Source organism: Bubalus bubalis, chromosome 21 (genome assembly GCF_019923935.1).
Source record: "Bubalus bubalis isolate 160015118507 breed Murrah chromosome 21, NDDB_SH_1, whole genome shotgun sequence".
Classification (NCBI taxonomy): Eukaryota; Metazoa; Chordata; class Mammalia; order Artiodactyla; family Bovidae; genus Bubalus; species Bubalus bubalis.
This window is the reverse complement of record NC_059177.1, coordinates 19,848,533-19,869,016: the sequence shown is the minus strand read 5'-3', so window position 1 is coordinate 19,869,016 and position 20,484 is coordinate 19,848,533.

Sequence of the window (20,484 nt, the reverse complement as noted above, 5' to 3'; positions counted from 1 at the left end):
TCATAAATGCTCATTTTTGTTTGGTGCCTTTTTGTGGTTCCATCTGAGAGTCATCTCTCTGGTATTTATTCTCCCTTGTGTTTTTTTAAATCCACATAAACCTGTCTGCTTTTCTATTCCAAATTACACCAGTAGGTTCAATTCAATTTTGTCTGACAAGTTGTATCTTTTGTTTTATGGTTAGTCCTTCCATTAAATATCTATCATTTGTGGCATTTGGATTTAAACTGGGGAGAAGATGCTTTTATGTGTTTAACAATATATATTTAATAAATGTATGTGGTTGAGACTCTCAGTTGTGTCCAACTTTTTGTGACCCCATGGACTATAGCCTGCCAGGCTCCTCTGTCCACGGGATTTCCCAGGCAAAAGTACTAGAGTGGGTTGCCATTTCCTTCTCCAGGGGTTCTTCCCCACCCAGGGTTCAAGCCCAGGTCCCCTGCATTGTAGGTGGATTCTTTGCTGGCTGAGCCACAAGGGAAGTCCTTGATTTTATATATTTATATATATATATACACACACACACACACACACACACACAAATAATATTAAAGGCTCACCTAGGCTATTTGTTTTTGGTTAACTCGACTAAAACAGCATGTAAAGATGGCCATGAATTTGTAACATTAAGGTAGAATTATAATATTTTTACATTTTGGAGTCTTGTTATTATATGTCTTCATATAAACTGTTTGCTACGATAAATGATTTCCTAATTTTATTTAAGACCTTAATGATATTTGCAGATGCCTTGCTTTTCATGTATTACTTATTTACACAAGGTTTATTATATTTACTTTGTATTGATACAAAATATATACTTAAATCTCCTATTATAGCATATTTATTTTTTTCTGCTGACTGTTTATTCCCTTCATTTTCATTGCCAAGTTAATTAAATGAGTTACACATAATTGACTTTGTTTTTCAATAAGGATTAGAAAACATTTGAGAAGAAAGTTTGTAATATAACAAAGTACTTTTAAAGAGTGTACTGTGATCAGAGTACCCTGTAGAAAGTAATAACATAAAACAAAGAGAGCTATGAGATAACGTGGCAAGACCTCATTGTACTATAATTTCTGGATATATGTACTTTAGTACAAAGAATTTACTGAGTACCTACAGGTGTGTGATTTTCTGCAAGATGATATGAAAGGACTGGGAAACAAACAAACAAAAACCTCCCCACCTTCCCACTTCCTTCCTTGTTTTTTCCCCAGTTTTATTGAGAGAATTGCCATACAACCCTTCCTCCTTTCTTTCTGAGATTCTAGGATAGGTGCTAGAGAAATAAAAGGTGTCAGCTGCAGAGGAGTAAATGTTCAGTTTGAGTTCAATGTATTAGGATTTCAGGAACAAGGCAAGGAGAAATATCTAACACAATCTAGAAAATCAGGGTGGACCTCTCAGAAAAGATGGTGTATAACAAAGGAGCTCACACTACACAGGGCTGTGAAGAAAGGTATACAGAATTCCTTAACTCACTTTGCCCTTCAGCTGTTCTTGTATGTCAAATTCCTTTGCAGGGCTTGTCCATCATTTATTTGATTTTTTATTTCTTTATTTATTACTTGTATTTTTTAGATCAGTGTTGGATAGCAGCACAAGTGCCAGCTGGCTTCATGTTTTCTTCCATCAACTGGGCCCTTTTTGTCCTGAAAGCTACTAGCTGAGAATCAAAAATGTTAAGAATGATGCAGAATAGGAAGCAAAAGTGCTAAGAACGATACAGAATATAGGATTTCTTATAGGTCTGTGATGTGGCCCATTGTGGTGCTGGCTAAACAGTTCAGGTATCGCTGTTGCTTCTGTGTCTCCTGCTGGGGCTGAAGTTGGCAGAGCAAGCTCTTCCTGAAGGAAGAGCGGAAGGAAAGTGGAGGGAGCAAAGACAACATGGCACCAACAGGGAGGAGAGCTGGCGCCCGCTCCCTCTCTCACCACCATCAAAGCCTCCCCTTCAGACCTGCAGGTGACCTGCAAAAGAGGCTGATTTTCTGAGTCATGAAGATAAACACTCACTAGCCCAGGAGTTGGAAACGCAAGAGGAGGAGACATGATGCACGAGGAGCTGCAGACTTGGTTGATACCTCCGCGGCTGTACTTAGTAACTTGGCACTTGGAGAGGGAGGTCCAGCAGAAGCTGAGGGTGCTGGCAGCACTGGGCTGAGGAAAACGGGGCCGTGGCCCCTTACTGGCCTCAGGTCGAGGGCCTCGAGCATGGAGCTGAGCATGTGCGCATGCCCTGCTCTCATTGGTAGGCTGATAAAGGACCCAACCGATGCTTCTCTCCCGCCTTCCACGTTCATATGCAGTGTCTGTGACTAGCACTTCATAGTGAAGGGAGTCCTGGGAAACACAGCCCCACTTTATGAACTTGGTGGCCCTAGTCTAGGACAACCACCCAAAATCTTTCATTTATCTTAACTCGATCCTGACTCTGGAAACATTCTGCTATGCAGCTGTGCCTAAGGTTTTCTGCTGCCTTATGTCTCCAAGTCTGACTGGATTCTCCTCACACCTGACAGTGTATGATCATGGGTAAGAGGGAGAGATTTAGGAAAAGCCTGGATTCCATCCTGTGTCTTTCTTGCTGGGTAACTGTGGCTGCATCTCCTCTTCTCTGCCTTAACTGCAAGATGTGGAGAACAATGGGCCACCCATGGGGCTGTTGTGAGGATTTAGTGGGATGTTGCTGAAAAGTACTGAAGACAGTAACTGGCAAATCAAAAAAGCCCCATGAATTTGGGATATTATTTTAACAGATAACCTTGCCTCCTACAGTATCAAATTGAGTTGCTTTACAGTTGCTCCTATCTACTGCAAAATTTCTAACAATTACAGCTATCAATTTTCTCATGGAAAGAAAAAGTTCCTCTTTTTTCTAAAGAGAACTCTTTCTTTAGTTTTATAATTTCCATTTCTCTACCTTTATTCTACAAATGTTGATTTATTCCTTATTGTAATGCCAAACAAATTACATTGCTGTTTGGAACAGATTCCCTCTCATAAAGCTTGGAGATAACCAAGAAAGCAAGATGGTTTCTTATTTTGTTAAGTTCTCTCAAGAAAATAAATGATATGCTGTGATAGGGTATGACTCCCGGGCAGACTACGTCAGAGACTTTTCTAGGAAAAAAATCTTTTACGGAAGGAAATACTTGAAACGAAACCTGAGGCATGAAGACCATCCAGGCTAGGACCAGCATGCAAATGTTCTAAATCTCATCCTGACTTGGAGGAAATTAGGGGTATCAACGAGTCATCAGATATTGGGGGTGAGGTAGGAAGGAAAGGGGCAGGGCACAACCATTAAAAGAATGATACAACCATTAAGAAGAACAGGATACCACAAAAACCAGTTAGAACCTACTAGGTCCAAGATGGTGGAAGATTTGACTTCCAGTAAACCTTGAGCCTCATCATATGTTCATTGTAACACATGGTTGTTCAGTCTCCAAGTCGTGTCTGACTCTTCTCAAACCCATGGACTGCAGCATGCCAGGCTTCCCTGTCCCTCACTGTCTCCTGGAGTTTGCCCAAGTTCATGTCCATTGAATCAGTGATGCCATCCAACCAGCTCATCCTTTGTCACCCTAAATACCTTAGCATATGCTAAATAACACCCACAGACAACATGACAGTTCCAAGACCAGCCATAAATGGCAAAAATGTGAGTGGTTGTTTCAGTTCAAGGAATCCCCACCTCTCCTCCCAGATAGAACATTCCTCCCACTCATTACCCTATAAAATTACACAGCCCGTAACTACCATCCCGTTTTAGGCCTCTCTTGCCTTCTGAGTTTGGCCCACATTCTGGACTGTGCATCTCCCTAAATAAACTTGTTTTCACTTTATTATAGTTTGCTCTTGAATTTTTTGTTGCATGAAGCCACCTTGGCAGCATGTCCAAGATACTCACTAGAGACCTGAGATAGGACTATCCTCTTGTGCCCCATTTTTTCCACAACAGGGGGAAGGTTCTGAGAAGAGTTTTGCAGGTAAGATGGGGCCAAAGCATGTTTTGTTGGAAGGGAAGGAAGGCTCACTTTATCCATTATCTTCATTCTTACTGATGTTTTCAATTTCTGCCTTTCCCCTGACATTTCATTTCACTCTGTAATTACGTTATTATCTTTCACTCCCATCAATACATTAAGTTTCTTGATTCTGCCACCGTTTCAAACTACTAGTCTAGCTCTCCCATTCTCTCCAAGATCAAACTTTTCAAAAGAAATTGACAACTGTTACTTCCTTTCAAATATTGCTTAATTTGTGGAGTTGGGCATATTACCCATATCAGTCTACTGAGTTTTTTGAAATGACCCCCCACCTGCTAAATCCAGTGGTATTACCTAGCTGGTCTTTCCCTCTACATTTCTTTAGCCTTTGGACAGTACTGTTTGGCTTCTCTGTCACATCACAATTCTGGGTGTTCCTAGGTCCACAAACCAATTCTTTGGTTCCTAGGCACCACTGTTCTAACTCCTTTGAAACAATTTCTTGCTCCTATTCCTTAAGTACAGAAATTTCCCAAAGGCTCTGTTCTTGCTCATCTTTTCTACTCTTTCCCTACCTTCTTTGTTTGTGTCATCTAATTCTTTGACTTTAACTATTTCTCTGCCTGGATAATCACAAATCTGAATGTTTAGTCCTGATAATTTTCTCACATTGTCATATTTCATTTCTGAGAACTTGGCTAACTGTACCTGATGTCACTCATGCATTGCTAACTAAACGCACTGAAAGATTATTACCTCTTCAAGAATGAATCTTGGTGCTCTCTCTTTATTCATAGTGATTTTACCACTTAAAAATGTAAAGTTATCTTTAACTCCTTCTTCTTCCCCATTCCTCACCCTTAGCTTATCAGCTCTCCTTAAATGGTTTCAGTAACAAAAGAAATCTTCAGTTGCTTTCCATATCTTTCTACCAAGTCCCCAAACTTCCCCTCATTGTGTTCACTTTTTCTTCTATCACCAGTTACACCCCCCTTAGAAGACTTTCCTACTCAGTTTATATCTTCTGTCTCTGAATCTTCCCTTGTTCGCCTGGATTATTCCCATCAGAATACAAAGACTCCTACCTCCCCCATCTAAACAAAGGCAACAATAAACAACCAACAGCAAGAGAATAGATCCTCCTCTTGACCTTATATCTCTCTTCTGTATTTGCACTATTTTTTTCGGCCTTCATTTAAAGCTGAACTTCCAGAACTTATTCTCTATAAAATGTATCAAGTTCTTCACTTTAATTTACTCCTAATCTTGTTAAAATAGGACCTTTGCCCCACACTTCATTGGGATTCCTTTTGTCAAAATCCAACGACCTTCATATGATCAGTTATAAGGATCACACTATTCTTACTGACTCTCTCAGAGAAACTCAGCATGCTGAATTGTGTTTTTTCCTTGTAGCATTCTCCTCTTTTTGCTCCTGAGACACTTCTGTGATTTCTTGGTTTTGCTACTATATCTTTAGCAGATGCTCTTTGGCTTTAACAATTTTATGATTATTATTTTTAGTCTTCTAGAAATTTAGCATTCACCCATGAAACAACAATGAAAAAAACAATATTTTCACCAAAAATTAATATACAATTTCTGAGTCTATGATCTGTTTTCCCCCATTTAGCAGAAATTTGAATAAAAAATATTTTCCACATTGATATTCAGTCAGGGGAGAAGGCTAAAGAAGTCAACTTGAGTCTTGAGGGAGTTTGGAAACCTTGTGGTAGAATGGAAGAACTGTCTAAGGTAGATGCAGTGAATGGGAAGGCCCCTGATGCCTTTAGAATATAAGCAAAGGAAGAAATAACAAGAAATTCATAACATTCTCAAGATCCAGGATGTTGAAATTTCAACAGTCGCCAGTATTGCTGTGCTACTTCCTCCTCCCACCCCCACCCTGCCTTAGGGCAACTTGTCATCCTCTTTTATTAACTCATGCATCGAAAATGTTTCTGAGCCTCTTCCATAATAGGTGACTCAAAGAAAAATAGGTAAACTCTAGAAGTTGAGTCGGTATTGAACCAGGTTTCTCTCTAATGTGCTACCATTATTCTATCCCTCCATTAATTCCTGCTATCATAATGCCCAATTTTTGTGACACAGATTTGCTTTGTTGTGTTGATTTTTTTTTTTCAGCTTGACAGACTGTAATGAAATCAGCCAATGAGGATAGAATTTGGAATATTATTGCTTAAGTTTACATTTTGACAAATAACTGATTCCCCTGAATCTCCCATTTTTCTCCTCTTTTACTCTATTAAAATTATTTGATTTATTACTTCTGGACAGAAGATAAATCATTTTGCTTAGTGCACCTTTAAATCAAAACCAAATAAGAGAAATTGGTTTAATATTTTATTCTAGAGTTACTTATCTCCATAACATTTGGCTTAGTCCTATCAGGAGTGATATGTCAAAGATATTCTTTTATGCAGTATTTATTCTCCATAATTTCCCATCTTTTTTTTTAATGGAGTGTGATCAGAATTGCTAGAAAGAACATCCGATGAATTTGTCTGTGGTACAATCTTCTAGTTGCTATTTGATTCATTCTCTTTAATTCACCTTTTATTATAGTGCCCATCTTCTCCTTGTTTACTATTAAATATAGGACATAACCCACAACCTCTCTGTGATAATATTCAAGGTTTTCTAAAATTTAATGGCAGTGATGTCTTTGAATTGCTGCTAAGCATCCTTCTTTTTCTAGTAACAGTAAAAAGAATAGTTGTTGGGGGAACTAATTGTATTCAGGTTTCAGCCAATGCAGTTTTTATTCTCATGGTTGACTCTGCCACCAATGCCTGGGTACTATGTAATTCAGGCTTGGGCCATCAGAGCATCACAGCCCCAGTTCTCAATGTTTGATATGCCAGAGAAAGGTAAAATCAGAATTTGTCAAAGCCAGTTATGGAACTTTTGAGAAAGAGATTACTCTCTTTATCCCTGGACTTGAAATTTTGAAAACATAAACCTGGAACTCTAATTCATCTTACCATCTTGCCTTCATGAGAGGAAAATTATATCTGAAGAGGAAACCAATAAAGAGACAAGCTGTTCAGAGTGATGAGTAGAAATAGGGTTTGGCTTTGATAACGTTGGTTTAGTTTCTTGATCAAGCCATACCTGAAGGGAAAGTTTTTCCATATTTTACTTATACAAGCTAATAATGTCCCTCTCTCATCTCTATCTTTATTGCTCGTTCTCTTTTCATTATACTAGTCTACATTTCCCATTAACCACTTGCTACTAAAAGTATTTAACTATCACATGTCTAACCCTTTATATGAATATTCTACTCTATGAAATACCTGTTTTTGAAATGCATTTTAGCATTTTCTTAAACACATCATCGACTCTCTTAACATTTCACCAGTATGAGCCTTTTCTTTCACTTTGAACTGTATATTTTTCCTTTGGATTATTTTGCTTTCTGAATTTAACATTAACACAGATTTGGATTTATTATCCAAATTATTTATATTGTAGAGTTATTTATATTGTATGGTTTTGTGATGTCCTTCATAACTGTCATCTATATATTGTGCTTTTAGCCAGCATTTCCAATTTGTAGTTGTTGCAGTGCAGTAATAGATGCTGTTTAATGACTGTACCTTTTATTTTGTCCCATTTCCCCACTGTGCCTAGGAGTTTGCCTTACCTAGACAAACTATGAGCAGTTTTCAGCTTGTTAAGCATATTCATGTAGTGAGTTCATTTGTGGGGGATTTTAAACCAGAAATTTTAGACTTAAATACTCACAGAGGTAGGTAACATAAACGAGTAAAGCTAATGTAAGACCATAGATCCTAAACTGTTTTATTATCTCCAACTTTAACAGTGGCTTAGTCATTTCCTTCTGAAATACTAAGGCTGTGTGCTAGTCAGTCACACCGGCCAGACCAAGCCAGTGCCTGCACAATCTAGCCCCATGCTGGTGCCCATTGTCTTCCATGAGGGCACGCCTCACTCCTCTAGATTTCAGCTGCTAATGCTGTACTTCTAATATTAACTTCTGTAGATCTCAAATTCCTACCTCCTGATACTCATTGATACCAGAACCTGAGTAAACATCTCACTGCGGAAATATATTACTTCTTCTAAAAACCTTGAAGAGCCAATCCTAATTAAAATTTTGTGTATGTAAGGGGTTGTTAAATCATTTGTGTATATTGAAAAATGAAATTGTTATATTAAAACAAATCATGGGGTATACTATGAAATAGACTGTAAATTTTACATGAAATTACATTAATAATTTTTCATTTTTAACAACTCTACCTCTCCTCCTTTTCAATAAAAGAAACATTCAATCAAATAAAATTTTTATCAGGCATAAATGTTCTACTTTCACTAGCTCTTCATCTTATTTTGGTGAAATTATTAAGAGGCAATATCCTGAAATGACACATTTTGTATTTACCTGAATTTTGTAAATTCGAAATACAAAATGACACATTTTGTATTTACTCCTGAAATGACATTTCAGTTTCTAGTGCATTCAACCGAGCATTGTTTATCTCCTTTGTGCCAGGGTCTGTGCTAAGTACTGCAGAGATTCTGGCAGACACAGCCCCAGACTCAACAAACTAACAACCCATTTCCTGTGGAGAGGGGAGTGAACAGCAGGAGACTGGTGGATGTCCTGGGTTTAACATTCCTGTTTTCACGTATACATGAGGCACTGGGAAGTCCCGTCATGGAAGGCCCTTACAGTCTTGCTAAGAATGAGGTTCATATTATGTACATTTGGCTAGTCATCTGTTCTAACTGACCTCTCCCCTTTTATAGCCCACTCCTACCATCATTTCATTAGTAAAATGAGGTGCTTTGGAGCATTATTGAGTGTGATGATTCGCAAAGGTCTCAACCTGTACCCATAACATGTGTCAGGGATTTTTCCTCTACAGAGGTTTAATGACTATTCTGAGTAAAGTTTCCTACTTTCAGGGATTTATATAGTGATTGATATAAAGTGTGAATGCTTCTCTTCTCATGAAATGTGAGAAAAGTGCAAGTCCTACCTATCCATCTCTTGCATTTTATTTATTTTCATCTAAATATCTGGACGATTTCTGCAAGGTTTTAGAGGATTAAAAAAAAAATAACTTGGTGGAAGGAGTTCTGGAATCTTCCTGTTGTGTGTGGCTTGAGAATTTAGGTAACCTAGTCTTCTCTTTGTATTTGCAGAAGGAGCTGAGTCTGGTCTAGGTTTACACATATTAGTGTGATTAATTTATTTAATGTAAATATAAAATGCATCTCTTTTATGTAGGAGAAGTCTTCAGTGGGACCATTCCAGCGGTAGCAGTGGTAAACATTCTAAGGAATTATAAGTCTTGACAGAGAAGTTTAAAGTTTAAATTAAGCTTTATGTATATCAATTGGGCTTCCCAGGTAGTGCTAGTGGTAAAGAACCTGCCTCTAAATGTAAGACAAGGGTGCAATCCTTGGAAGATCCCCTGGAGGAGGGCATGGCAACCTATTCGAGTATTCTTGCCTGGAGAATCCTTTGGACAGAGGAGCCTGGTGGGCTATGGTCCATTGAATCACAAAGAATTGGATGCAGCTGAAGTGACTTAATACACATGTGTGCATATCAATTGGTATGTGTTATGGACAATGAGAGAGGTAATGAGATTTATACATGAGACATAGTAACACTCACCAAAGAACAAATATGCATGGCTACCCACAATGCCATGCACCATATTATTATTTATTTTGCTGTGGAATAATTTTTGCTATCTCTCTTACTCAAGTGTTTGAGAAGCCTTCTTAGGAGATGTAGTTTGAGGGATAGGGTATTGGAATTAAAACCTAATTTTAAATCTCAATTTTTTTTTTTTTTTTTTTTACCATTACTTAACCTCTGAGATCCTGTTTCCTTACTTGTAAAATGGTAATCATGATTATATCACCAATATCATAATAGTATGCTGCTGCTGCTGCTGTCGTGTCCGACTCTTAGCGACCCCATGGACTGCAACATACCAGACTCCTCAGTCCATGGGATTTTCTAGGCAAGAGTACTGGAGTGGGGTGCCATTGCCTTCTCCATAATAGTATGCTGCTGCTGCTGCTAAGTCGCTTCAGTCATGTCCGACTCTGTGCGACCCTTAGACGGCAGCCCACCAGACTCCCCCATCCCTGGGATTCTCCAGGCAAGAACACTGGAGTGGTTTGCCATTTCCTTCTCCAATGCATGAGAGTGAAAAGTGAAAGTGAAGTCGCTCAGTCATGTCTGACTCTTAGCGACCCCATGGACTGCAGCCTACCAGGCTCCTCCATCCATGGGATTTTCCAGGCAAGAGTACTGGAGTGGGTTGCCATTGCCTTCTCCATAATAGTATAGTGGGTAATAATTAAATAAGGTGATAAAATGAAAAAGACTAATAAAGTACCTAGCACTTAGTAGGGAAGCTGCATTAATTGCATTCTTTCTCCCTCTTTGATGGCTGTGATAAAAGGAATTACTTAATAAAATGTCAAAATGATGCAATGGATGGCAGATGCTTTTTTGATAGAATTGAATAATATTTTCCATGATTGCCCAACTCATACACCACAAGCGTATATAAGGATTATTTAAACTGCTCAAAGACTCAGTGATTCAAAACAACCAATTTTAGTAAATCTTATGAGTCAGTGGGTCAGGGCAGGGCTAGGTGACTTGTGCTCCTATGATATCAAACGATGTCACTTGGTGGCATTCAGCTGGCTGTAGAGCACATCTGGATGGCCTAAGACATTCTTGAAATATATCTTCATTTTAACAGTGGTACAGCATAGAAGGGCTTCCCCATTGGCTCAACATTAAAGAACCTGAATGTCAGTGCAGGAGACACAAGTGTTCGATCCCTGGGTCAAAATATCCCCTGGAGCAGGAAATGGCAACCCACTCCAGTATTCTTGCCTGGGAAATTCCATGAATGGAGGAGCCTGGTGGGCTACATACAGTCCTGAGGTTGCAAAAGAGTTGGGCATGACTTAGTGACTAAACAACAACAAAATATCATATATATTTAAACTATTGTCTATATTTTAATATTGGAGCTTGGTACCTGCTACTATTTTATCCTCCTGTTCAGTCAGTGGCTCGCCCTTTGTTGGCACCTGGGTGGATGCTGTCTCCTTTAGGTTTAATGCTTCCTGTACTTTGACTGACAGTAAATTGCTATGTTTGGTACCATTTGTAGATGGGAACCTAATGACCTCAAAACCTGTACATTTTTTTTTTTTTTTAGTTACTTCCTTAGAGGTTCTATAATGCATTCTTAATAGCTCTAGTATGCTCTGCAATTGTATCTTTAAAAAGAGTGATAATTGGTATTTCTGATTAAGTAAATGACATAAAGTCACTATAAAGTAAGACATGGAGAATACAAGATTCTGTGTATGTAAAACGATGTTTAGTGCAGTGCTGGGTATAAGGGCAAAACAAGGGAGGAAAATTGGGGAAGAAGTAAAAACTCATGAATTAAGGAAATTGATGAGTAAATTGTGGTTCATTCATGCAGTGGAGCCTAGGAAGTACAATCCTGGCTTAGACTCATCTCTTTTGTTCATGCTGTGGCCCCAGGGCTACCTGAGTTTCCAGTGTACAGTATAAGCCCGATAAATATTTTATTGTGATTATAAATTTAATGAGTTAAATCTTTATCTTTTGATCAAAAACAATGTCCAAAAAAGTGAAAAAAGGGGAACTGCATAAAAGTGTGGAAATAGGCAAGTGATTGTGTGTACTTCACAAACACAAATAGATGTCTGTATTAGGAGAGTGGATGATGTGGAATGAAGACCTCATCCCAACTGTTAAGCTGTTTGGTAGGAATGGTGTGGAAATGGAGGTGATAGGAAAGAGATACAGAAAAAGCAGACAACAACCAGAAAATCCTAAGGAAAAAAAAAATCTCAACTTCTATGTTAAATAAAAATGAAGAATGTAAAGCTCTAATTTTAATTTTTTCACATATATAAAATGTGAATTAATTTATATAGAAAAAAGACAAAAGATGAAAAAGGAAACTACTGGTTTTTATTTATATTTGGTAAAGGGATTGTAGGCAATTCTTGTCTAGAATGTATTATTTAATTTACTTTTGTAAGAATGTCTTGAATGTTTTATAAATATAGTGAAGTACAAAGAACAAGTAAAAATCCACATAATCTCACAGTTTAAACATTGCTAACATTGCTTCCTTCCTTCCAGTTGCTTTTTTCTTTCTTCTTTTTTGTCCTTTTTTTCCCCTTCCCTTTCCTTCCTTCTTCATTTTCTTCACCTATTTATCTAACTATCTAATAGAACTGGAATCGCTTTGTGAATGTGGTTTCTTATGTTGTATTTTAGTTGGAAATATTTTAAGGTAACAGTGTCCTTTTAAACATGGTTTTGTATCGACTGTATGCTGTCTGTTGCCATCACAGTTTCTTCACTTGCCTTCTGAGGTTTGGGCATTAGTTTTATACCACATTGTGCTCAATTTCTCTTGTTTTGCATGTAGCCATGATCCTCCTCAAGACAGGGTGAGAGACTGATTTTTGTTATATTTTATTCTCCCAGAGTAAAAACTTGTACTCAGAAAGTATGCAATGTTTTTCTGATTACAGAAACAAGTAGGCCCTGAATGTTAATAATGTCAAACATGAAGATCAGTTATAATATTCAAAATTAGGATTATGTTTACATGGCCACCAACAGAATTTCTTTTTTGGAAGAATGTAATATTTCTTTACTTTGATTAAAACCATGCAAGCTTTTGTAGTTTCCATTTCTTAAGTGTGCTTTAATTATCTATATCCTGTATTTCAACAGGAAGGCCTGGCTTAAAGCAACAGTCGAATGTTCTGTCATCAATATCCCACAAACATAGTCTGACCAAATAGCCAAATATACTTTCCTTCTCTCTCTCTTTCTAATTTTTGAATCTGTATGTTCTGTGCTATCAACATGAGCTCAAATCTATGATCTTTGATCTGTGTATGTATGTGCCCGTATGATATGAGGTTTTTAGCATCTTTACTGAGTGGCAGGTGGCAGTTATTAGCTATTATTTGTCAAGAACAGATGATAAAGACTCAAGAAATGTTTTCACATTGTAACTAATAGGAAAACTTACATTGGCAGAAAATCACTAAATGGGGAGGAAAAAACATCTGTTACAATACTTACATCACTTAATCCATGATTTTTACTATTAAAGTGGAGTTAAAAATCATTTAAAAGCATCCAAAAGGAACACATTTATGTATATAGTCAGGCCTAAATTTGAGACCTGACTTATTCTACATATTTGTCTACACTGTGCTTATTCTCTGGATATTGGCTCAGCTTTCCACTCTGTCTGATAAAGATTTTGTTCTCAGCTTGATTATGTTGGATTGGGTGCCAGACATCCAAAAGGCTGTTAAATGTTTATTTTTGTTGAAAAAGAATGAAACAAAGGAAAAGTTATTCAAATAAATAGAAGATTCATGTCAGAGGCTGCTGCTGCTGCGGCTAAGTCGCTTCAGCCGTGTCCGACTCTGTGCGACCCCATAGATGGCAGCCCACCAGGCTCCCCCGTCCCTGGGATTCTCCAGGCAAGAACACTGGAGTGGGTTGCCATTTCCTTCTCCATTGCGTGAAAGTGAAAAGTGAAAGTGAAGTCGCTCAGTCGCGTCTGACTCGTAGCGACCCCATGGACTGCAGCCCACCAGGCTCCTCCGTCCATGGGATTTTCCAGGCAAGAGTACTGGAGTGGGGTGCCATTGCCTTCTCCGATGTCAGAGGCTATTTAACCATTATTATGTAAAAATTCATTGTCATAAGGAAAATAAAATCCTCAGGACAATGAACTGGTAAATAAATGTAAACCCAACTCTGTGACATTTAGCTGCACATGGACCAAAAAAATTAAGTTATATTTTCAGTTTTAGTTAAAGTTGCTAGGTGAAATTAGTTAGTCTGTTGTTTAAAGTTTGCCAGGAACTCAGAACTTTTGAACTATTTATTCATTTCTATTCTTTATTATTTTGTATTCCTTTTCTATAGATTGGTAAATGGCAATATGTAAATTTCAATACTTGTCTAATTGAAATGGAATAATGCATATATCTCTATAAATGCAAAGTGTTGCAATTTTATGCATTATTACTTCTTATCTTTCTGTATTATCACAATCAAATGTATAATTCAGAGAGTGTAGACAATTCCTAGCCCATATCTGTAGTCATGTAAAATGTTTCAGAGACTATTAACACTTCCAAATATAATACCTTATCTGTGAGGTACAGATCAGTGGTAAAGAGCCAGTGGTTAGTTAATGCCCATAGCAAGAAAGAGGATAAGAAAACCTGTTTATGTGCATCTGTTTACTATTCTGTTCCCAAGGTTAATAGAAAGATCCTCAAATGCATAATTTTATATACTGACTTGTTTCGTTTCCACCCTTTAAATCCAAACCAATATATATGTTTAAGCATTTAAGATTTTATCTAATCCAAGCTTACTAAATTATTTAAATTGTAACAGATTCAAAAATAGAGAAGCAGAAAAATTATTCAAGAATTTAAATAATTTACATTTCTGTGCACATTAGCCAAGTTCAAATTTAGCTGTCAAGCTTACCTCAGTTTTTACTTCTCTTAATAAGCTTCTTGACATCAAAAATCAAGCAGTCTTCTACATTTGTTGACTAACATGATACAACTAAAATTTTTTAATTTTACTAAATTCTATAATCTAAACTTGATGTGTAGGATATAAATAATGCTTTATATATTTACATTCTTATAAATATAGAACTTGTTTTCAGTTTGGAAAAATATGAAGAGCCGTTTAGAAGCAAAAGATTAGCTATTTGTGTGAATACCAAGCTTCTCAAAATAAAACCTTTTTATGAAAGAAAATAAACATCTAAGAAAATAAATCAAATAAATATGCAGAATTTATTTCCTTGATTTTAGCTATGTAATGACTCCTCTCCATATCATATATTTTCTAGTGTATTTTCCTTGGAAAACTGACTTAAAGTATACAAAATTAAGATGAATTGTTGGCACTGTCTTCAGTGAAGGCTAGGGTATTTTGTTTCAGACTCACAGCCTGATGAGGAAAGCAGATAATCCTGTGTTGATTTACAGAGCAACAGCTATCTTTGCAACCAGGGGGCTTGAAGTAAAAACTTTATCTTATCTTAAATAATAAAAATTCCTACATATTTGCAGAATAAATCAAAACAAAATATCTGCAGAGAAAACCTAAATTCCCAACCACAATATCCATAATTTTGGCCAGTATTTCTACTGTTGATACTACCTGGTGTCTTTCCCCACTGCCTAGCAGGTTATCAATTTTCTTCACAGGTTTGAAATCTGCTTCAGATACAGATGGGTACCAATGGAGGCAAGATGAGAAGGGGTATCTTATGAATACCGGAGAGAGATATCCAACAATCGACCAAGAGCAGAAACAAATATGTCGTTTATAATCATGAATCAGGTAGACAGTACTCAGTTAGCAATGGGCATGAAGGGTTTGTAAGTATAGGACCAAATTTCTGGGTGTATGTGGTATCTCTCTTCAGGGCTGGAGAAAAAAGAAAGAAGAGGAACTGAGGTTGTTTTCGGCTTCTTTTCCCAGGCCAATTCTAAATCCAATTGGACTGGTTTTTTTGTTTTTGTTTTTGTTTTCAGTTTCTTCACTTAGAAAAAGGAAGAACTCAAGAAGGATCTAAAGAGAAAAAGGAGGGAAGAATATTCAAGTCATATGCCCTCAACTACATTCCCCTTGTTCCGCATCCCAAAGGGTTTTGCGAGATTTTTGTGTCCATTGCTTACTTCCAGGTCGCTGGTAAAGCCAACCAGTAGAATGAATTTAAAATGCTCACAATCCTGAAAGTCAAGTTGTTATGCAGTGTTGGGTAGGTATGGCTGTGCACAGCAGAGTGCCAAGGGGTATAAATAGAAAACAGGATTTATTGTGAGGAAAAACTTAGAAGCAGGAAAGCGATACACAAGTTCCCCTGAGGTCTCATTATTTCACACAAAGATGTTCTTAGGCTGGGTGTGGTTGAGCTGGATGAAACAAGGAAAGAGCTCCAGCAGACGGATTCCACCTCATCAAACCCCTCACACTGAAAGGGAAATAGGGCAATAGGGCACCTCTCTGTAAACAAACATTTTTTGGCTGAGCGAGTGACCTCATTAGTAAAGAGAAAGCTCTGAACTCTCACTGGTATCAGTTTGATCTCTTGGTCTAGCTCAGTCATGCCGAGTCCACTCTTTGCTTGCCCGCCAAAAGGGGGAGGAACTGCTCTCCCGATACCATCTGGATGGGTCTCAGTGAGGACTGGCACAACTCCTTGACATGTTGCAGCACAATGAGAAAAAGCTTTAATTCAGGACTCATCTCAGTCAACAAGGCAGCTGTGAAAACAGCACCCTGCTCAAAAGGATTCTGTCCATATTCTATCCACAAGCTCTCTTGCAGCCGTGGCCAGCAGTGGAAAGCCTCCTGTACAGTGTGGAAGACAGCTCTTGAAAGCCCGTACTACATGTCATAGTGCTGCATCACCTTATTTCAGGGATGGAGGTCCGCCAGGACAACCAGTTGCTGAGAGGGAAAACGCATCATTCTGAGGGGCGAGGTGAAGGCAAATTTAATTTCCTCCAGGAGAAAATGTCACCACCACCATTGGTAAGCACACGGGATTTGGAATGAAATTTGGCTGCATCTTCACATAAAGGTGCTTCTGGAAGAGAAAGACATGATTTATGACCAAAGAGCCAACATTCTCCCGTAGGGCATTTGTTTCATTTATGAAGAAAAAGGGAAAGATACTTAAACAAGAGACTTGCTAGTTTTTGTTGATGATCAGAAAAGCTCCCCTGCTATTTTGGCTATAATAGAAAAAGTAAACTGAATTAAAAAACAACTTGTGATTTCTATGCCAGTGACTGAGAGGTGAGTATTTAACATCTCCCCAGACAGGATCCACTAATGATGCTTTCTTCCCAAACAAGACAACAGTACCTGGTTTTTAGATACCAGATTTTATTTCACATTTCCTAATAAATATTGAGTTTTAGGTCAACATACACATGCATACATACAAAGTGTTGCATAAGATCAGAATTATTAAAGGGCTTCCCTGGCGGCTTAGTGGTAAAGAATCTACCTGCCAATGCAGGAGGCACAACGTGAATTCAATCCTTGGGCCAGAAAGACCCTCTGGAATAGGAAATGGCAACCCACTCCAGTTTTATTGCCTGGAAAATTCCATGGACAGAGGAACCTTGTGGGCTACAATCCATAAAGTCTCAAAGAATTGGACACAATTGAGCGACTGAACACGCACACAGAATTGTTAAATAAAGGCCCTTAAGGCGAGGAAAAACTTTTTTTTAACATTTTATTTGGAAACATCAAAAAATGTTATTTTATTAAGGGCATGTTTTATAATATCAGATGTTTTTGAACTAAACAAGCTCAATAAAGCAAATAGCAAGTAAAGTGGAATGTCTTTGTTTTTTCTTCGGTAATGATTTGATTACACAGTTATTATACAGTGCTTTAATAGATACTTTGCTAAGTACATTCTTAATTAGATAAACCATCATATAAGCTCTGCCTTTTAAGGAAATATTTTTCTTCACATTAGTTCCTAGATATGCTGTCAAAAATGCATGCATGAAATATAGGAATATAATAAGCCCTATACTGTATTCTTATAAAAATTAATCCATTTGTGTTTGCTTAGTTGATATTAGCAGTTATTTAATAATATCACTACTATACTTTTCTAGCTTAATGTCCTTTTATTCTCCCTCAGTTAAATGTTATCTTATGGTATTCACCTCATTTGTCCAAGTTTGGAAGGTTTGGTTTTAATTCTTGTATCTATCCTCTTTGTATCTCTCCCAAATTTATGGTATTTTCCCATTTGATAAGCTTTGCGAAAAAGGTCATGCTGAACAAGTCAAGCATTTGGTAGAACTCTGTCAGGTCACAGTTAGAAACCTCCTTCATCTTTACCTGACTAATCAACAGTACTTCCATATGTTCATTAAGCATATCATTAACTCATCTCCCTATCTGCATCCTTTGCATGCCACACTACCTCTCATATCAATAAGAAAACTCTGAAAATCATAAAATTCACATACACAAGGTCTATGTTACCTTTCTGATCTGCCACTGTAATAACTCCACCCATGAAAAAACAAAAACAAAACTAAGCTAAGTACAAGCAAATAAAGTTTTGGAAGGAATTTTCTTGAAGCAAGAGGTTTGAAAAATCAGTTATACGTAATTAAATGCAAGGGTGTTAATGCTGTTCAACACACATCCTTTGCTTTATGGAAGATGATGAGCCTCAAACAAAGAAGACCCTAACCCAATGTCTTAATTTGTCTGAGGCTCTCTTTCTTGGTCAGCTCCATCTGTTCTATGTACATTGCATTATTTGGTTTCGATCATGCTAGTTTCTATTTGTATTCAATTTATATCACTTCCTCTTGTTACCCAGTTGCACTCCATGACACATGTCTCGGCAGCCCCCACAGTATTTTATTAGCACTCCTTCCTATGTCGTTTATAATCACTGCCTAACAGACACGAGGACCCATGTCAGAAATGATCGTACTAAGCAGTGGGTGTGTGAACGATCTCTGAATTTTTGCTTGAAATCTTGATGAGCCAGTTTTCAACAGGAAGATAATATTTTATACTGTTCAGTCTGTACAATCAAGCCATGACAATAATGGAAACCCTTAGAAAATGAAGGGTAGGTAAATTTAGTAATAGCTCATTTACCTTTTGTCCAGGTTTTAAGTGGCCCTTTTGAAACAGGACAAAGCTGATCACTTCATTATTTGATTAGATTGTTCTCACTGTAGCCAAGTGATCAGTTAATTCTCTGTTAATTCTCAAAACATTTAGAAAATCAAACTGGGATGCAGAAAATAGAATCCAAGCACTTGTCTGGCTTGTACATAGAGTGCTAACTGACCTTTCTCCTGTTACATTCAAGGTTAGGGAAAATAGTTTTATCATAGAAACTAAGGACAAACTACAGGGAGGAGTAACAGAAAGGATGATGGGTTTTGCCTTAAGAAAGTAAAGCTTTATCCTTTGTGAATAGGTCTCTGTGATGCTGGAAGTGGGAGATAAGTTTTACAAATACAGTGGTGTGCAAGGTGTTGTATATAGGTCATAGGAAGTTAAGATTCCTTAATTCCTGGAAAATATTTCATCATAAAAAATAAGTGAACATCCATGATCCCCATTCATTTATTTTGAAGAGAAGCATGCCAGTTTTTTAGTGGGATGACTTCTGAGGGTCAAACTCTACAGTCCTCTGAATTGAGGACAGGGCTGGCAAACCATTTCACTTGTGAAGGAAAATGATAGCTGTTTCCTTCAGGAGCTATTGTATTTCCCTCACACACCTCAGCAGGCCTGATGCTTGAATGTTCAGCATCGGCACAACACTTGGTTTCAGAATGCAGGGGACTGATTCACACTGACAAGAAACCATTAACATATTCCCCCGTGCTTCATCTTGAGCGGCGGAATGACTCTAGTTGTTTTGGTGCTGTTGAAGAGAAGACTTGTTCTCCTTTCAGGCCTGTGATGATGCCCTAAAGCTCCCTTGGGTATAGAGAAGTGCAGTTCTCTGTCTTGATTCTGTTCTTTCCAAAGGATACTCATTTGGGGAGCTCAGCAAATTTTGGGGTCTCTACTTTTTTAGTGAACAGAGATGACGAGTTTGTGAGTTTAATGAGTGTGAGGGTAGGGGGACTGGGAGGCACATTTAAAGAAAAGAGGTCAAGAAGAAAATGATGTTGGGAGATGAGGAATTTGCAGAGAGATGGGGAGAAGTTTGTAGTTTGACATTTTAGTAGCATCAGCAGTGGCAGCTTGCTTGAATCTCCTTTTCCTTTATTCTTCACTGGAGGAAACTTCAGATTAAGAAATGCAGCCCTGGATGCTAAAATAAAAGAGAAAGAGCTTTAAAAATATTAAAAAAAATTATTTGTACAAATAATTTGCAAAGTAAGAGCACAGTTTTGAAAAGTACTGTTTGTTTTGCCAGGGACTAGGTGTGGAACTTCACTAAAATGCCGAGTCTTTCTGTTCCTCAGTTGCTTCATCTGAAAAAGAAGCTAATAATAGCCCTTGCTGGGCCTCCTAGTTGGCTGAGTGGTAAAGAATCCACCTGCAATGCAGGAGATGCGGGTTTGATCCCTGAGTCAGGAAGATCCCCTGGAAAACAAAATGGCAACCCATTCCTGTGTTCTTGCCTGGAAAATCCCATGGACAGAGCAACCTGGCAGGCTACAGTTCATAGGGTTACAAAGAGTTGGACATGACTGAAGTGACTACACACACTCAATAGCTCTTTCATAGACTTATGGATGTCCAGCTAATACTGAACTCATAGTATACATCATTTTTGTATATTTGTTATTATAGTGGTTTTTCTCATTT